This window comes from Mesoplodon densirostris, chromosome 2 (assembly GCF_025265405.1).
Source record: "Mesoplodon densirostris isolate mMesDen1 chromosome 2, mMesDen1 primary haplotype, whole genome shotgun sequence".
NCBI lineage: Eukaryota > Metazoa > Chordata > Mammalia > Artiodactyla > Ziphiidae > Mesoplodon > Mesoplodon densirostris.
Window position 1 is genome coordinate 124,069,364 of NC_082662.1, and position 18,760 is coordinate 124,088,123.

Genomic DNA, 18,760 nt, shown 5'->3' on the forward strand with positions numbered 1-18,760 from the left:
TTATTACATACATTACCTTATTTGTAATAAATATGCATTTATTAAGCACCCACTGTATTGAGTCACTCCATGTGATGAGTATCACAAAAACATAGATTGTTCCTTACACAGGGAAGTCTAACATCTAGTTGGTGGTTCAGAGCACAAGCATGAGAAAAGCTAAGTGATGATACAAGAGTTAAATAAGATGAGGGTGCAAAAAGACATTCAACGGATTGCTGACCACAAATCTGGCACCTCTGGGAGAACACACAGGATCACAGAGCGATGCCACAAGGTAGCACCACGTGAAGACAAGAAACAAAAAGCACTAGCAACTTACGCTCGCTGAAGCTTTACATGCCCAAGACACTCCTCAAGGCGCTAGATGAAGTCATTTATTCCTCATCACCACCCTGAGTCAGACACCATGATCATACCCATCTTACAGACTAAGCAACTGGGCACAGAGAGGTTAAGTGAGCGTAATCTCATCCTAGCCTGACGGTGATGTATCTGCCCTGAGTCCCCTGAGTCCTGGGCAGTGCACACCTGCCTAGTTTCCTGGAATGACTTTTTCACTCTTCTCTACTTTTCAGGTCCAATTGTGGCCTCCCCTGGCCATCCTCCATTCCCATCCTCAGGACCTCTACACACGTATGTATTTACACTCTCATCTTCATGGTCTAAGAACACTTTACACATCTACTTTGGTCTATGTCACTGAATTTATAACTATCAACTTATATCTGTCTCCCTCACTACACTGTGTCCCTAGAGGAACAATATTCCTTTTTTTTTTTAAATCCCCAGTACATAGCATAGTACCTAGCCATGTACAGTACAGTAGGTACTTAACTGTTTGTCAGATTGAATTAAAATGAACTGAATTGAACTAACATGGGATTTTGGTTTTGGGGCAGAGAAGTCAGGGCTGATTGCTGATTCTCTCCAAGAACTGAGACATGACTACGCTACCCTTAGCTAATCCACCTTCCCAGAGCTGGACTCCAGGGGTGAGTATTTACTGCAGAAATCAGAAGTGGCAGCGGGACTGATGGATGGCCACCACCCTCATAAAGAGCTGTGGGACGCAGTCTCCAGCCACAGCCTCAGGGCTGCTAAGTCCCTTGAAACTTTATGGCATTGTTGCCATGGCGGTCACGGACGTAACGTGCCATGGAGGCAAAAAACAAACTCCCCTAGAGGTGAAACACTGGTGGGAACCCATTCACGGGCAAGAGTGCGTTACTTAACCTCTCTGAGCCTCAGTTTCCCTATCTGTAGCGTAGAGATGATAACCTGCCTCATAAGGTTGTTGGCAGGATTTAATACAACAATAGAGAGAGAGCACACTGGCTGAAGCATAGTAGGCCTTCAATAATTGATAGCAATTCCCATTTCCTTACCTGTTTTTAGGAGGTCTAGTATCCTGTCACCTTGCCAGAGTGAAGTGTTTGGGGTCTTAGTTCAGTTTTTAATTTAATCACACTAGACCAGGGTTTGTGGGAACCCTGGGGTTAATGGTGGAAGGAACCCTATGGTTTCCAATCAGTGAGCCTCCGCATTGATCAAACACAGCCAGACTGACATCTGAAACTGCCACTGAAGAGCTACAGGACTCAAGTCTTCCCAATCTCAGTCCCAGGCTGGGCCTCTACCAGGCAAGTAATTTGCTTCTAGGTGCCCACAGTCACCTGTTTGACTTGCTTGGTTAATACACTAAGGGAAGTTATTCATTAGCAAGTGTGAATAACAGTCCCACCCCCCAACAAGCAGCAGTCTGGGCTCTGCTAGAGAGCCCAATGCAACTGCCCATTAGCATTTGTGAGCAATACCCCAGGAAAAAATGCCAAAGGATGTCACACTAACTAAACCCGATGGGGGTGACGCAGTCTTCTCACTTACAGGTGACTTCTAACCACATCGCAATACCTTCCTTCACATATACCCCTGCTAGGGCCCCTCCTCTGCACTCAGTATCACGCCCTGAGAATGCATTTTCTGATTCTCCTCACCAAACTTCAACTCCCCGGTCACAGTCTATCCTGGAAAACCCTCTCTGCCTTTTCCTGCCCTTCAAGAGGTCTTTAATGCTAAGACAAGTCCCTCTTTTTATGATAACAAGAGCCTGCTGACATTTTAAAATCAGAACCTTGCTGATGAAGAGCTCTTGAAACATAAAAAGATTCCAGCCAGACTGCGCTGCCCAAGAGGCAGCCGCCCTCCACTCTCCCCCATGCAGTCTTTGGCAAAGCCCGGCCCCAGCATGCAGCCGTGGGTCCCAGGAAGAATCAGCACATGCACCTTGATGGGTAACTTAAAGAGGATGGATGGCCAGTGGTCCCACAACCATATGCTCGAACCCAGGGTGAACACAGGATTCAAAACTGGAGGTTATAACCACTCTCTCCTGACTTCGGCTGCTAAAATCACCTCGGACAGTGTAATTCTACATTTGTCATGAAAAGCAAAAAGATTTTTAAAGTGTGACTGACGACAGGCTTCCATGGTTGAAATAAATTCCTCAGCTCTTAAGAGAGTGGTTGGAAAAAAGCATTTACTCATGACTGAAGACGGAGGATGATATTAGTAAGATATCGCACGTGAGCACACTTTACAAAGGACGTGGGAACTCCATACACATCATTTGGTGTCGTGAGCGTTCTTGTTGGTAACTCCAACTGACCTCAGGAGAAACGGGGCACTGAGCAGTAGAGAGATATAGAAAGGTAGAGGTAAGGGCCTCCACCGAGCCCAAGATTTGGGAACTAAAATCTTTAATCAGCCAAATTCAAGGCATGCCACAACTGTGTTCATGATTCCTAGCAATGTATGGTGAGGGTACGAATGAGCTGCAAGTAAGGTGCAATTGTGGAACAGCTCTGGGACCTATATTCGACTGTTTGAGACAGGAATGAGGAGTGCCGGGGAAGGGACCTGCACGGCTCATTGGTAAGAGCTGCAAGTCAAGTCGGGGTGGAGTGGCCAGTTTGCTGGGGCTGCTGGAATCCCGAAGTCCGGGCAGGGCTGAGTGGCAAGACGCTGGCGACAGGAGGAGGTGGGGGTCAGAAACGCTCTGTGGGTGGCACGCCCACTCGATGAAGTTGTCTTGGCATCTGCCCATCCCTCCACTCTCCGCCAGGGCTCACAACCAGGAGTGCCAGCTTCATTCGAGAGGGCATCTCTGCCAAATCTTCCGCCCAGGAAGGGTCCTTCCAGGGCCGTGGCAGCATCTGGGAGACTGTTCAGGGGCCGCAAACAGGGTAACCAGACCTGGGATAATGTCACTCATTGGGTCTTCTTCATCTCACACTCCCTCTCACCGCGGGCAAGTGTATGTTCGGATCAGAGACGGATCTAATATGGGTTGTCACTGCTCCACGTGAATCCTTCAAAGCACCCGGCTGCCAGGAATACCTAAGTCCTCCTTTGCTCCATCAGCCCTCTTTGGGCTTCAGATTCCTGGAATCTGCCTCCCTCCGTCCACTGTGGCCACAGGCAGGTCTCATCCTTCTGCTGGGTGCACCCTACCTCCACCCTCCACGGCACCCCACAGCACCTAAAATGCTTCCTGCTAGAATGGCAGAGAAAGAATGGGATCTGTTGTCCTTCAGGGCAAGAATCCAGCTTCTTCTGATTGGTTGGGTGACATAAGTGAAGAAATAACTAGGATTCTTAGTCAGGGGTCTATGATTGGGCATCAGGAGGTCTATGAACCCCCCAGAAATTGTATGGTTTTGTGTGTAGGTGCTTAATGTGAATTTCTGGGAATAACTACCATACCTAATGTCGGTTACCATGCACGAGTTGCTATTCTAAAGGCTTAACCCATAGCAGCTAATTTAGTCCTTACATAGGATATACAGATTGCTTTTATCCTCCATTTAAAGATGGGGAAACAGTAGTACCAAGAGGCTAAATAACTTGCTGAGGTCACAGAACCAACCAGCGGTGGAGCCGGGATTCAAACCAGGGGCTCTAGTTGCAGAGCCCCCACTCACGAAACCACCTTGCCTTACTGTCCCAGTTTACATCACATTCTCAGAGAGGTCCATAACCTCACCACATTTAACTGTCTTGGAGGCATCTAGCTATCAACATCTAGCATGTGGCTGTGCCCTATTCGTTTTTGTATGCCGAGAATCTAGCACTGCACCTGGAACCCAGGAGACACTCGGCAGCCCCTCTATGAAAGAATGAAAAGTGACAATAATCCAGGCTCTCCTTCAGTAGGTTTCTCCTGCCTTTCAGAGCAACCTTTCTCACATCCCCTCACTTCTTCCCGGCACCTCCATCACGCCAAGCTCTTCATCAAACACAGGAATTTCCCTGCCACAGCTGTTCTCTCTCTGCGCGCTTGCTGCATCCTCTCTCTTGCTGTCCTCCCTCTTCACCTGCAGTCTCTCCAAACCTCACTGGTTCCATATGCCCCGGGGCTAGTCCATACCATCCGATTCTGGACTACCTCCTGGTTTGACTGGCAGTTGGATGGGAGGTGGCAAGACCAGATAAAATTCAGTACACAGGCTCTTTGAAGAAGATGCGGTCGCCACTGCAGCAGAGCCTCGGGCCACCAGCTCCTGTCCCTGCCTCACCGCTGTTCACCCCCACTGAGGAACAAGTCGGCCAGGAAGCCACGCCGCAGCCACGGCTTTTAAAGATGCCAGAAAGACTTCCGTGGAGCCAGAGGTGGCATGGCGATTCACCAGATTAGAATCACCCTCACCAGCCGCAACGTGAAGTCTTTGGAGAAGGTATGTGTTGACATGATCAGAGGTGCGAAGGAAAAGAATCCCAAAGTGAAAGGACCGGTTCGGATGCCTCCCAAGACTCTGAGAATAACTACAAGGAAAACTCCTGGTGGTGAAGGTTCTAAGACTTGGGATCGTTTCCAGATGAGGATCCACAGGTGACTCACTGACCTGCACAGGCCTCCTGAGATTGTCAAGCAGATCGCTTCCATCAGTATTGAGCCAGGAGTCGAGGTTGAAGTCACCCTTGCAGATGCTTAAATCAACATTTTTAATAAATTGATAATCAGTTGTTTAAAAAAAAATTCAGTACACAGGCCCTCAGTGGGGAGCACAGCATTAAAAAGCCTTCACCCAGAGAAAACTCACCTGCAGGCCAAGAGCAAGGCATCAGAGCGTTAAAGAGGACCCAGTGCCGAGGGTCCTGAAGGTGAGGCGTGAGTCTTTTTATCTGAGGCCCACGGGGAACCTCAGCCCCGAGAGCACCAGGCAGGAGACAAAGGAGGCAGCCTCCTCTCTGTTTGTGAGGGCCTCTTCTGGAATTTGGGCTTGAGGAGCTCGGAAGTTAAATGTCCACCACCAGCTGTACATCCTGTGGGCATTCAGCACGTTTTCCTGTGTCAGTGAGTTCCAGGCCAGAACTAGGAGCCTTTCCACTGTGGGTCGCAAACTCACCAGACTTGTCCAGTCGTGGCTGAACTCGGTTCTTCCCTGACGGGAACTCCACGGTCTGTGAAAAATAAACGGGTGTGGACTTCATCCAGTGGGCAGAGGTCTTGTCCCTGGAAAGTAGCACTGCAGTCAGCAAGCACTGGCCCGAGTCTGCTTCCTGTTCCGTCAGAGACTTGGAAGAAAAGCCAGAGGGCCTATCTCAGCGCCCTCTTCTTTTTTTTTTTTTTTTTTTTTTTTTTTTTTTGCGGTATGCGGGCCTCTCACCATTGTGGCCTCTCCCGTTGCAGAGGAGCACAGGCTCCGGACGCTCAGGCCCAGCGGCCATGGCTCACGGGCCCAGCCGCTCCACGGCATGAAGGATCCTCCTGGACCGGGGCACGAACCCATGTCCCCTGCATCGGCAGGCGGACTCTCAACCACTGCACCACCAGGGAAGCCCGCACCCTCTTCTTAATATCAGTCACAGAGAAGTATTTCCAGGACTGAAGGGCATCTCTCCTGCAGCCTCTTGCACCGCAGGGAAATTGGAGAGAAGATCTCAGAGAGAATATACATGACACAGACCTACTTGAGAATGGACTTGAGGATATGGGGAGGGGGAAGGGTAAGCTGTGACAAAGCGAAAGAGAGGCATGGACATATATACACTACGAAACGTAAGGTAGATAGATAGTGGGAAGCAGCCGCAGAGCACAGGGAGATCAGCTCGGTGCTTTGTGACCGCCTGGAGGGGTGGGATGGGGAGGGTGGGAGGGAGGGAGATGCATGAGGGAAGGGATGTGGGAACAGATGTATATGTATGACTGGTTCACTTTGTTATAAAGCAGAAACTAAAAAAAAAAAAAAAAAAAAAAAGAATATACATGAACTCCACCTGCAATGCTGCCCTCCCTTGAGGGGAACAGGATGCTGATGTTTGACTCATCTATTCTCTCAGTGCAAGAAACTCAGCTGCTTTATGCCTCAGTTTGCCCTTTAGTTAAATGGGGTCCGTGCTGCGTATCCAGAACCACATCAGTCAAATGAGTGTATCTAACACCCTCCAGAAGCGGCAGAGGGCAAACTTATCCTCTGATTAGCATCTCTATAATAATAAAAATAATTTGTAGTATTAGTTCTGACAAACGACCACAGTTTGGGCCTATGCAGCAGTGTCTCTCCACATCAATAAACATATCAACTGCCCCAAAGACTCTCAAGTGGAGATTTAGGGGGAGGGCTCGAGTGAGCCGTTTACATGACCCCTTTCCATCTCGCGGTCCCCCTCTCCCTGGGGCAGGCAAGTGCTCGTTTTACTGCCTGGCAACCAGACTGGGACTAAGCTTGCTAAAATATGAGTGTTTTTTTGGCTGGAGTACCAGAGCGCCTGCAGCCCTACGGAGAGAGAAAAATTGAACACACCAGGCCGTGGCTCCAGAAAGGGGAAGAATTAGACTTCACACCGAGCAGGCTGAACCATGGCATTCTTTAGATAATGCTTAACAAACCCCCAAACAAAGGCAGCCAACTTAGCTGCATGTTCGTAAAATGTATTCTCAGCAGATTCGGGCTTATTGAAGCACTGAGTTGCTTTGCAGCCAGGGTCCCCATCCTAAGCTTCCCGTTTTTCCGTGCTGTTCCCCTTGTCTAAATTCCTACAGATTCTGCCAATCAGAATTCCTCACTTCAGGCTCAGGAGGGCTTAGCAACCAAGGTAAATGGTGGTGCTTTTAAATTTGATCCCAACCCTGAAGAACAACTGCCCCCCACCCCAAAGCCCCCTGCTCTGACGAGCCATCTTCTGAGGCCGGTCCTCAGCGGTTTGCAGGCTGACCGCTTAGAGATGAAGGGTGTGGAGTTCTCGGATTCACCTCCACGTCTCACCATTCCACCTCAGATGACACCTCTTACATTTATTCAACGCTGTCGTAGACTTTCTATGACCAGGATCGTGAAAGTTCAAACTTGAAGTTCTCTTTTTATTTTTGGAAATGCCACTGTCAGTGTTATTTTTAAAGCCATGGCTATCATTAGTATTACTAGCATTTGTGTACCCAAGTAGAAAGCCAGCTTGATAAACTAGTAGGCATGTTTTTGTGGTCCAGTCCGTTTTTTGCTGCAGAATGTATAAGGCTAGGTAGAAAGGGCAAAAGGTATGGAAGCAGGCTTATAGATCTCAGATCAAACATAAACGTCATTGAACTCCACTGTTACTTAGTACAGCTTTCACTCCTTCCTCCCCCTCCCCCCTCCATGTTATCCCATTTATCCTGTACCCCAATACCCCAGGATTCGTGTATTAGTTGGACCCTTTTGTAACAGTTGGTGGAGAACAGGAATTTAAGGTCCGGAGACTAGATTGGGGTCCTTACATATGGACTCTGCAAATTTCATGAGAGCAATACTTTTCCTGTAGGAGAAAGCACCTCTTCACTCCAAGATATGGAGAACTGGCCCTGGTGGCTAGAGTCCCATCAGCATCCCCTGCTAACTCTGGGACCTCACACGGGATTCTTTGTTAGGGGCCTTCTCCATAAACTCAGAATAACAATTCCTACTCTCACTGAACTTCCAGGGCTCTCTCAGGGGTGAATGGGATAAGGAGTAGAAAATATTTTCATTGCCTCTGAGAAAGATGTGTTGACTGAAAAAAAAAATGCACAACCTAAAATTTAAATTATGTTTTATTCGGAAAACTTGCTGAGGACTTACACCCGGGAGGCAGTCTCTCAGATAGCTCTGAGGGACCGCTCTGAAGAGGTAAGGGAGGGGCCAGGATATATAGGAGTTTTTGCAACAAAAATCAGGTAGTCGGAAAATCAAAAGATTACTATTAATTAAAGAGAAAACAGACATCTCAAGTTAATGAATTTAGCGTTTTCCTATGTATGGGAAGATGCAAAAGTCTGGGCTTATTAAAATCACTCCTTTGATATGCACCTTAACTATCTAGGGCCAGCATCCTGCTTTTCCCTCCATCCTGAATCCCCTCACAGTGCATAGCTGGGGGCGGCTACAGTGGCTAATGGTTTGATGGCTGCAACATCCTTTGTTTACTGATATAGCAGGTGACATTTTTTATCCACAAATGCAAGATATTAAACTTCCTAAAAAATTTCCAAGACTCTAGTTCTTGAAGATTCTTGCATGTGGCTTCCCTGAACCCTCATCTCCACTGAAAAGTTGCAGCTGAGAAACTACACCCAACCCCAAAGCACAGACCAGAACCTCCAACCAGTTTGTGAGCTGAAGTCTGCTTGGACCGGTGACCTAAATGTTCACCGATTCAGGTCTGCAGATTTAAGAGGTGACCACAGCAAACATGGAAGCCAGGAAACATGTCGAACACAGAGCTTAACAACAGAGTCCAGCTCCATCCCCAGGAGACAGAAGAGACTCTAGGATTGCTGGAGGTGAGGACAAGGGAACTTTCAGGGTGGCTCCACACAGAGCAGAAAGCAGGCTTTATGGATGATGGCTGCAACTGTGCATTTTTGCATTTATGTGTATACAGTGATTGTCTGTTACAGAACGCCCACTCAGGCACATGGACCCACAAGTAATAATACCACACACATATGTGTGTAAATGTGTATGTGTGTGTGTGAAACCACAATGCATTGTCCTCTGAAAATGAAGCTATATTGCCCAGAATACCACCTAACCAATAGTGTATGTTCAGTAAGTTACCTGTTGACTGATAAATGATTCTACAGACTTTTAAACTATCCACATAATTTAAGGGTCTTCCCCTAAGAGATCGCAATGGGTTTTCACTGATAAATCAACCTCTCACTCAGGCCATGGTGATCAATAGCCCACAGTTGTGAAACCGCTGAGTGGGGTTCCGGCAGTGGATAGAAGGAAGCTCATAACGTGTTCTACCCCCAGCCCCCTACCTTGACACTCCTGCTTCTTGCTGGAGACTAAACCCTGGGTCTTGGGCCTCTGCTTCCTCTCCCTCCACACACTCTACCCAATTCATCCATCCATCCCCATGGTTTTCAATACCATCTACAGGCTGATGAATCCCAAAGCCCTATCTCTGACACTTTTCCAAACTCCAAACTTATATCCAATTGCTATTTGACATCTCCACTTGGATGTAAAACACACATCTCGAACTCTTTGCCCCGTCTACTCCCCAAATTGTCCACGTGGCCGTTAGTGGGGTCTCCACCCACCTAGGAGTCACTTTATCATCCACACCCTACCATCTAAGTCAACCAGTCCCATGAGGCCTCTGAATCATGTCCAGAGCTCTTCCCTTTCTCACTGTCTCCACCAGTACCTGCACTTCTTGCCCTCCTAAACTCTGCCACAGGGCAGCCAGAGGGTCTTTATGAAAATGTAAATCAGAGCTCACTCCCCTGTGTAAAGCCCTCCAGGGATTTCCCATTGGATTTGGAATAAAATCCAAAATCCCTACTCTGATTTACTAAACTTCCAGTCTGATCCTTGACACCAACTCCAACCCCATATCATGCCACTCTCCCTTCCTTCACTCAGATCCAGCCTCACTGCCTTCTTTCTGGGCTCAAATAGGTCAAGCTTGTTCCCAACACAGGGCTGTTTCACTGGCTGTATTTTCTGCCTGGAACAGCCAGCACCACTGCCACCTCTGCCTCCCCCTCCCTCCCCCTCCCCTTTCCTCCCCCTCCTCCTCCTCCTCCTCTCCCTCCCCTCCTCCCCTTCCTCCTCCTTCTCCTCCCCTCCCCTCCCCCTCCTCCTCCTCCCCCTCCCCTTTCCTCCTCCTCCCCCTCCCCCTCCTCTTCCTCCCCCTCCTCCTCCTCCCCCTCCCCTTTCCTCCTCCTTCCCCTCCTCTTCCTCCCCCTCCTCCTCCCCCTCCCCTTTCCTCCTCCTCCCCCTCCCCCTCCCCCTCCCTCTTCACCCTCCCCCCCCTTTCCTCCTCCTCCATTACATGGATGGCTCCCTCTGGCATTCAGATCTCAGCCCCAGTAGGCCCCCTGATCACCCACCCTAAAGTACCCATCTGGTCACTCTATACATCACCTTACATAGCACTGTTTTTCTTATTTGCATCTTTATTCCTAGTTTGTCTCCTCCAGCTCTAATGTAACTCAATGAACAGAGATATCACATCTGAGTGGCCGGAACAGAGCCCGGCATGTAGCAGGTTCTCAGAACATTTTCAAATGTATGGCTCTTCTAACCAATAAAATACACACAAACACACATTCATGGTCACAGACATTTAGGTAGAATTTTCTCATCATTCTCATTGTCCAAAAGATATTACACACCACAAGCCTATGCTTACTTTATGTCTAATATCCTTTGGTTGCCAGGAGGTAGAAGAAAGAAATTGCTGAATAATTATTGCCTCAATTGGCAGGAAGTAAGGAAAAGACCAAATTCGCTCCCCCTCACCCCAACCTCCATCATGACAAACTATCTCTATGGTCCATCTCAACACCAGTATTTAAGGAACAGTTTTGAGATCGAAAGACCTAAGTTTGAATCAGGGGCTCAGCCACTCACTACACAGGGGATGCCAAACACCCGTCCCCCTCTCTGGCCTTTGTTTTTTCTCATCTGGTGGATGAACATACTACCAGCCCTGCCCACCTGAAAGGGTTGTAATGAGGAACAATGAAATCACTTTGCACACTGTAAAGTATAAGCTATAAATGTAGGGATTATTGGCATTATTGAGATAAATGGAATTTTCAGTGACTGCAAAGATCTACCTGATTATTGATTTCATTTGATACCATCGATCACCTTGGCTCAGGGTGTGTGTGTGTATTTTGGGTCAGGATGGGAGCGAAAGAAGGGCTGCTAACCATGAATTTTAAAGAACGCATCCCAACAACAAACACGGAAGGCTCATTCTGGGAGTCAAAGCTAATATTAAGAGCCAGGAGCCGGCAGGCGGAGGAGGTCAGAGTTAATTACAGCCGGCGGCATTTTACATGGTGCCTACCCAGGCCCCCTCCACTGGGAACACCACATTCTAAATCCGAGCTGGCTGATATTAGCGAGCACTGATTAGAATATGCCCACAGGGCCTCTTAAACTTTCCTCCTCTTTTAAAGCATTTGATTTCAGCAAGATTTATGGGCACCTCTGCTGAGCGCAAGCAGGTTTGCCAGAGCACGCAAGTCCTTCCCTTTATAAAGCCTTGGCCGCACAGTGCCCGCCTGGGCACCCGGGTGGGAAGAAAGGCAGGCTCCATCTGGGTGATCTTCCTTCCCGCAGAGAAGAGCGTGTAGGGACCTGGCAGAAAGTGTTCAGATTTCTGACCGGCCTGCAATGGCCCCCAGTACCACAAGCTACCGAAGCGGGTAAACACCCATGGCCTTCAGGAGAACCAGAGGGTCTCAGTCTCTCCATCTGTGAAATGGGTTGACAGGAAAAATGGAAATTGACCTTGCCAAGCCCTGACAGGTAAGAAGGGCTTGATGTTTGGAAGAATGTCCTTTAAACCTTAGCCACACACCCAGAGTACTCTTCTTAAAAAGAATAAATGTATTTCTCAGATTTAAATGTTCATGTGCAATGCGCAGCAGGATCTCCAGCTAGGATGCAGGGATCCAATGAGGAAAATGAAAGAATTCTCATCTCCACTTCACAGTTATGGCCCATCCCACACCTGGAAGGAAATCCTCAGGGAGAGAAAGTTCTGCAAGAACTCTATTCCCTACTTACTACCTAAGCTGAGTGAGTCTGGACCTGTGGGATGAGGTCCCTCTGTAAAATGAGATGTGGATGAGATAGCATGTCACATTCCTTCCAGTCTAAACACTATCACTCTGTAATTCTTCTTGTCCCTTCCCATGACACCCACAAAACCAGGGACCATTCTAAAAAGAAATAAGGGACAGCTCCGAGAGGCCTCAGGCCTTTCCTGGTCAAGAGTTGCTCTGTGTCTCAGGGCTGCCAGGGAGGATAGACTTCTTGCCCAGAAGACAAGAGAAGGCTGAAATCTCCAAGGTGAATGCATGCATATGGGCTTTCCCATGAAGGATTAGTAAGGAGCCCGTGAGGACCAGCTGTTCACCATCTCCAACGAGGACCAAATGAAAGGGAACGGGCTCCGCCTGATGGGCTGGGCTTAGGCTGCAAGTAGGGAAGTGTTTCTAGCCAGGACGGGTTGTTAAACACAGCAACGGCTTACTAACAGAAGCACTGTAAGCTTCTTTTTCAAACTCCTCCTCTGGCCTGATGGGCCCTTGTATGTCTGAGGTGGCTCAGTTGTCTGGAGTGAGACTGGGAGGAAGGGCAGGGGCTATGCGATGTCCCACCTTTGCCAGCCATGTGATGCCGCTTTCTGGAGTCCGTCAGAGTGTGACTAGCTAATTAGAGAAATGGCAGCCCCTCTCCTTGGCCAGTTAAAAAAAAAAAAAAAAAACAGGACTTATTCAGACTCAAAGGCTCAGTCCAAGAGGAGGCAGGACCCCTGAGCAGTCGCTGTGCAGGGGGAGGTGAGGTTGGCGGCAGGGCTGTTGCCTCAAGTCCAGGGGGTTGAGTTGACCCCTCCCGACACCACTTTTACTACTTCTGTGACAAATTACCTAAAACCCCCAAACCTTAATATCCTCATCTATAAAATTAGGTTCAATAATTCCCACCCTGGAAGGTTCTTGTATTAGATGAGTTAACTTATGTAAAGCACCCGTTACGTGGACACTCAGTAAATATAAGTGTCCTTCTTTTCCTCCTGGCAGGCTCTGGATCTGTGCAGAAAGTGCCCTGATGGACCTCAGAGGTCACACCAGGAAGACAGGAGCTAGGGAAGAGCCAGAGTAGGTCGACCTGCCAGTTCCTTTGACTCATTTCGTGAAGGACGCTCAACAGGTCTAAATTACCCCAACGCTGTGTACCTGGGCAATGAAAGCACACAGCTTCAAAAACCAGAATCTGAGGATTCCACACTCGGCTTTGCCTTCATCAAGTTCCCTTGACTTCTCTGTGCCTCAGTTTCCCTTGATTCAGTAAAGATGGAACAAGAGTATCTAGGGTGGAGGGGAGAGTACCCACCATGTACCAGGCACTAAACTTAGCACTTTCCATACTTTCCTTTAATCCTCAAGAATCCTGCAAGGTTATTACTGTAGAGTCATATTACAGGTAAGGAAACTGAGGTTTACAAAAGCACATTGCCAGAAACCACGCAGATCACGTGTGGCACCAGGATTCAACTGCAGCCTCTCCAGCTCTGAAGACAACCCCTCTTGCATTTTTAGCTACCTCTAAGAGGCGTTCTGAGCATTTGCAAGATTGTGTCTACAAAGAATATTTGATGCTGGAAGGGAACCAGCAATTCTTAAGTACTGCAGATTCCAAGGTGTATCTACCTTAAATTCTCCATCTCTCTGCCCCCTCCTATCACCCAACTAGGTTAAAATCCAGGAGATACATACAATGGGAATTAATAGTAAGACTAGGTTAATAGGAAAAATAAAAGAATGTCCCATTGTATTTGTCTTGATAATAGGAAGCACAGAAATTTTAAAAACTTTACTAATTGTCTAAATGACCTCCTACTCCCTGCCTAGCCAGCTGCCTCAGGTAGTGTGGGCCAGGCTGCCTCCATAAAATCCATCTGATTCAGCCCAATTCATCAGACCCTAAAGACTGTTCCGGTGGCAGAATATGATCAGTGACTTGAGAATTCCTCTTCACATACAAGGAAATTCATTTCTCCCTGGGGCCTGAAGCACTGAAGTCCTTCTCACTCCACACAGTAGGTAAATTGGCGTATGGACTACCCCTCTCCTAAAGAGAGAAGCCCAAATTCAGAAACTAATTTGCCAAAAATGAGGCAGTGACAAGATTTAGTTGGAACTGGGCCCTCAGTGAGTTACGTCTATTAACTCTTTTGTTCCTTTGCATTCTAGAGCTCTGGTAGACTCCATTTATTTGTCCAGGAAGAGTGAAGCTGGGTCTTCCCACCCAGGTCTCCCATCCCAAAATTCTAGACGCTAAAAGTATTGTTTCCTTCACCTCCCAGGCAACACCTCCTACAAGGGACACACCTGCCCCCTGAGTCTTGAAAATACAAGAGTCTTGTTGAGGAATACTCTATTCCCAACAAATCTATAGAAGTCAATTAGGGAAAAGTTATCCACGTTCTTGGTTTTACTAAACAACAACAAACAAGTAACAATAACAACAAACCAACTGACCACTAAATTCCTCTAAAAACTCTTTTATTTCAAATATCTGATGTAGAGCCAATTTCCCAAGAATGCCACTGTTGTGTAAATCGAGGTACGCCTGTCCTGAGAATGAACTCCCAGCCAGGGTCCCTTGTTTGGTTGTATAGCCATAGAGCCAGACTGAGTTATTCATTAACTTCCTGTATGAAAACCGAATAATAAAACTGAAGTGTGTTAAACAAATACAGATGAGGGGGGTTAAATCACCTCCAAGTCACTAGGCTTAAAACCGCTGTCATTTCCCCTGGAACAAATACGCTCTAGCACCACATTATTAAATGGAGATAACAATATTTATGCCCATCCCAGGTTGGGGCCTGGGTGGACAGCTCTCCTGGGCCGGGCCAACACAGAGGAAGAATTGACAGGCACTGGGGGAATGGGTAGGTGGTCCCCACCCCCCAAGTCCCCTTCCAGTCCTGTGATTCCAAAATATGCTCAGAGGTGAGGGGCAGAAAGGTGTCTTGTTATGAGCAGTGCCTGTCGTGTGTTAGAGCCAGAAACGTTTCTGTGACTAGCCGTGGGAGTCAAAGCCTTCGCCCCTTTGTAACAATCACTTAGCTCTTATTTCTCCCCAGGGATTTATGTGTGAGCGAACAGCAGGCAGCTGCCACCGGGAACTACAAGGCAATGGGACGCCTGCAGGAGGAAAGGCCCTCCTGGGCTGCTCCTGCAAGCAGCCAAGATGCGGTTAGATTCCATCTCTGGTGGGATCCCATGTCTCCTAGGTTACAGCTGAGGACTGTGTTTTCCTTTATTACAACACAAAATGTGTGTTCTCCAGGGACTGTTCAAACATCTGTACGAGGTACACCGTGCCTGCGTGCGTGTGCGTGTGTGTGTGTGTGTGTGTGCGCGCGCGCTGACACACGCTCAGACAGCAGCGGCAGTCATGACCCAGCTCTTCAAATAAACCTCTCCAGATATTTAAAATTCAAGGGGCCTCAGTGCTGGCCCAGCAGCCAGTCTGCTACAGATGTGCAGTGGTGCAGTCTCACAACTCTAATTAAAATAGAGGAAGTGATCTCTTCCTCAAATTTCCTTTAGCTTTAACTCCATAAAAATCACTAGGTAACATCCGATTGGCAGAGTGAATCATAGGAGCTGGCAGCTGGGCCAAGTGGACGGAGCAAACAGGCTTCTGGCCCCCCGCAGTGGGTGTCTTTCAAAACACCCACACCAGAGACTCTGGCCTCCTTGCCCTGTGCCTTCATCTCATCTTTGGTGGTTACATTTATGAAGTTATGATTATGTGTCCATCTGGAGTTAGGGGAGGGGTACTGTTGATACACCTTAGAAACCACGGACCCAAAGTCCCTAAAAAGTGTGGTCGACTACTTTTCTCTGATCGTTGATGGAAAACGAGAGCCGGCAGCCCTGATATTTATACAAACAAAGTGGCACTGCAGATCGAGTTGTCCCCAGATGGGATCCTAGGGCTGATGAGCACGCTAACACATATTTGGGGCCAGTGGGCACCCAAGCCTGGCCAAAGAATCAGATGCAGAGTGCCCCAGGAACTGATGTGGGATGAATTAGAAATGCCTTCTGAAGAAATGTCACTAAGTTTCCCTAGCCTCAAAGCTCACCGACCTTTTCTCCCATCACACATTTTAAGTGATTCAATATCTAAAAGTGTTCCTGTTTCCAATGTCCAGAATCTCAGGACCAACAATCCATGCGTATGTCATTGGGTGCACACAATCACAAATTACTGCTTGGGCTGGTGACGTGCCACACAGTACAAGCAGCGCTGGGTGTGGGTCAGAGGGCTGAGTCTGGGTGGAGGACCAGCCACTCTGCATCATCTAACTTCTCCTTGGCCTCATAATTCATCTGGAAAAAGAGGACGGCACCCACCCTGCCTGCCTCAGAGGGCCGCGGTGGAGGTTAAATTTTATAGGAGTACTTTGCAGACTCAAAGCCTCCCTTAATAGTCATCGTGAGGATCAGCCAGATTCTATGACGAGCCTGGTCTCGGCCGTTTCAACCCTGGCTATAGATTAGAATTACTTGAGGAGCTTTTAAAAAATAACAAAGCACAGGCCCCATGGCCAGGGATTCAAATTTAATTGTGCTAATCTGCAACTGGGGATGAAAACCACCAGGCTGGAGGAATGGAAACTGAAGTAAGTGACAGAACTGGGTCTCCCTCGCAGTAAGCATGTACAGTACTTGGACCAGATACATCAAGCCCTCAGTTTATGTATCAGTTAAATGGGCATCCTAATACCTGCATCTAGATTCATTTCATTGATGTTTACTGAATATTTACTATACTCATTTCCTATGGCCACTGTGACAAATTAGCACAAACTTGATGACTTAAAACAGCAGAAATTTATTCTCGCATAGTTCTGGAGGCCAGAAGTATGAAATCTGTTTCACTAGGCTGAAATGAAGGTATCAGCAGAGCCACACTGCCTCCAGAGACTCAAGGGAAAAAGCTTCTTCTAGCTCTGGTGGTTGCTGACATTCCTTGGCTTATGGCTGCATTACTCCAATCTCTGCCTCTGTCTTCACATCATCTGTGTGTGTGTGTGTGTGTGTGTGTGTGTGTGTGTGTAATCTCCTTCCGTCTCTTTTTTTTTAAATTAATTAATTTATTTTATTTTTGGCTGTGTTGGGTCTTCGTTGCTACACGTGGGCTTTCTCTAGTTGCGGCGAGCGGGGACTACTCTTCGTTGTGGTGTGCGGGCTTCTCATTGCGGTGGCTACTCTTGCAGAGCACAGGCTCTAGGTGCGTGGGCTTTAGTAGTTGTGGCAAGCTGGCTCAGTAGTTGTGGCTCACGGGCTCTAGAACACAGGCTCAGTAGTTGTGGCGCACGGGCTTGGTTGCTCTGAAGCATGTGGGATCTCCCCGGTCCAGGGCTCGAACTCATGTCTCTTGCACTGGCAGGTGGATTCTTAACCACTGCGCCACCAGGGAAGCCCTCTCTCTGTCTCTTATGAGGACACTTGTGATGGCATTTAGGGTCCCTCTGGATAATCCAGGATAATCTCCTCATCTCAGATCCTTATCTTAAATCACATCTGCAAAGACCCTTTTTCCATATAAGATCACACTGGCGGGTTGCAAGGTTTAGGACCTGATGTGCTTGTGGGGACATCTTCAGCCCACTACACCTACTATGGGTCAGACATTGTGCTAGGTGCTGAGAACACAGCATACAACAAGAGCCTCTCAAGGAGTGTTAAGGATTACAGACTCTCAGACTTAAGAGACGTTAGAGCAGAGGTTCTCAAAGTGTGGTCCCCAGCCCATCAGCATCACCTGGGAACTTGTTAGAAAACTAAATTCTTGCCCTTTCCTCTCTTCTGAATCAGAAACTCAGGGGTGAAGCCCAGCAATCCATGTTTTATCAAGCCTGTTTTAACAAGGTGATTCTGATGCATGGTAATACCTGAGAACCACTGGACTAAAGGTTACGGAGTTCCTTTATTCTAGCCTTCTTTTTCCAATATCTCTGCTAAATTTATAACCAGCTTCTGCTTAAATACCACCACTTTAACTGCATCTCATGGGAAGATTTCCAGGGCTCCTGCTGACAGACGCTGTATGGCTGGATGGAGGCTGGTTGCACTGAGGTTTTTGACTTCTACAGTAGAGGGTTGGAGGCTGGCAAAGGGCACTCTTACCCAGATCAGATGATGACCAGGACTCCTTGTTTACCTTACCTTTTGTGATAGAAACAGCTAGCAAAATTTATAAAAATCTACAATAATTAAGAAAGTGTGGCATTAGCACAGAGTTGGAAAAATAGAAAAATGAACAAAAAAGTCTCAAAAATAGACCAATGTAGACATGGAGACATTATATGTGATAGAAAGAGCATGCAATTCAGTGAGGAAAGACTAGATGGACTAAATATTCAAATATAAATTCCAGATGAATTAAAGACATACGTAATAAATATGAAAAAGGAAAATGTTTTTAAAAGAAACCATTATTTAAAATACACAAATTGGGCTTCCCTGGTGGCGCAGTGGTTGAGAGTCCGCCTGCCGATGCAGGGGACACAGGTTCGTGCCCCGGTCTGGGAAGATCCCACATGCCGCGGAGCGGCTGGCCCCGTGAGCCATGGCCGCTGAGCCTGCATGTCCGGAGCCTGTGCTCCGCAACGGGAGAGACCACAACAGTGAGAGGCCCGCGTACCGCAAAAAAAATAATAATAATAAAATACACAAATT

The 18,760-nt window shown here is 47.7% G+C and overlaps 1 protein-coding gene and 1 pseudogene across 1 annotated transcript in view; one reads left to right on the top strand and one right to left on the bottom strand.

The window, feature by feature from the left end:
- The window catches only part of LOC132483800 (small ribosomal subunit protein uS10-like), a 30,497-nt pseudogene extending 25,503 nt beyond the window's left edge, over window positions 1–4,994 (top strand).
- Window positions 1–18,760, bottom strand: part of LMX1A (LIM homeobox transcription factor 1 alpha) — a 150,722-nt gene that overhangs the window by 69,242 nt on the left and 62,720 nt on the right. The gene's annotated exons all lie outside the window — the stretch shown is intronic.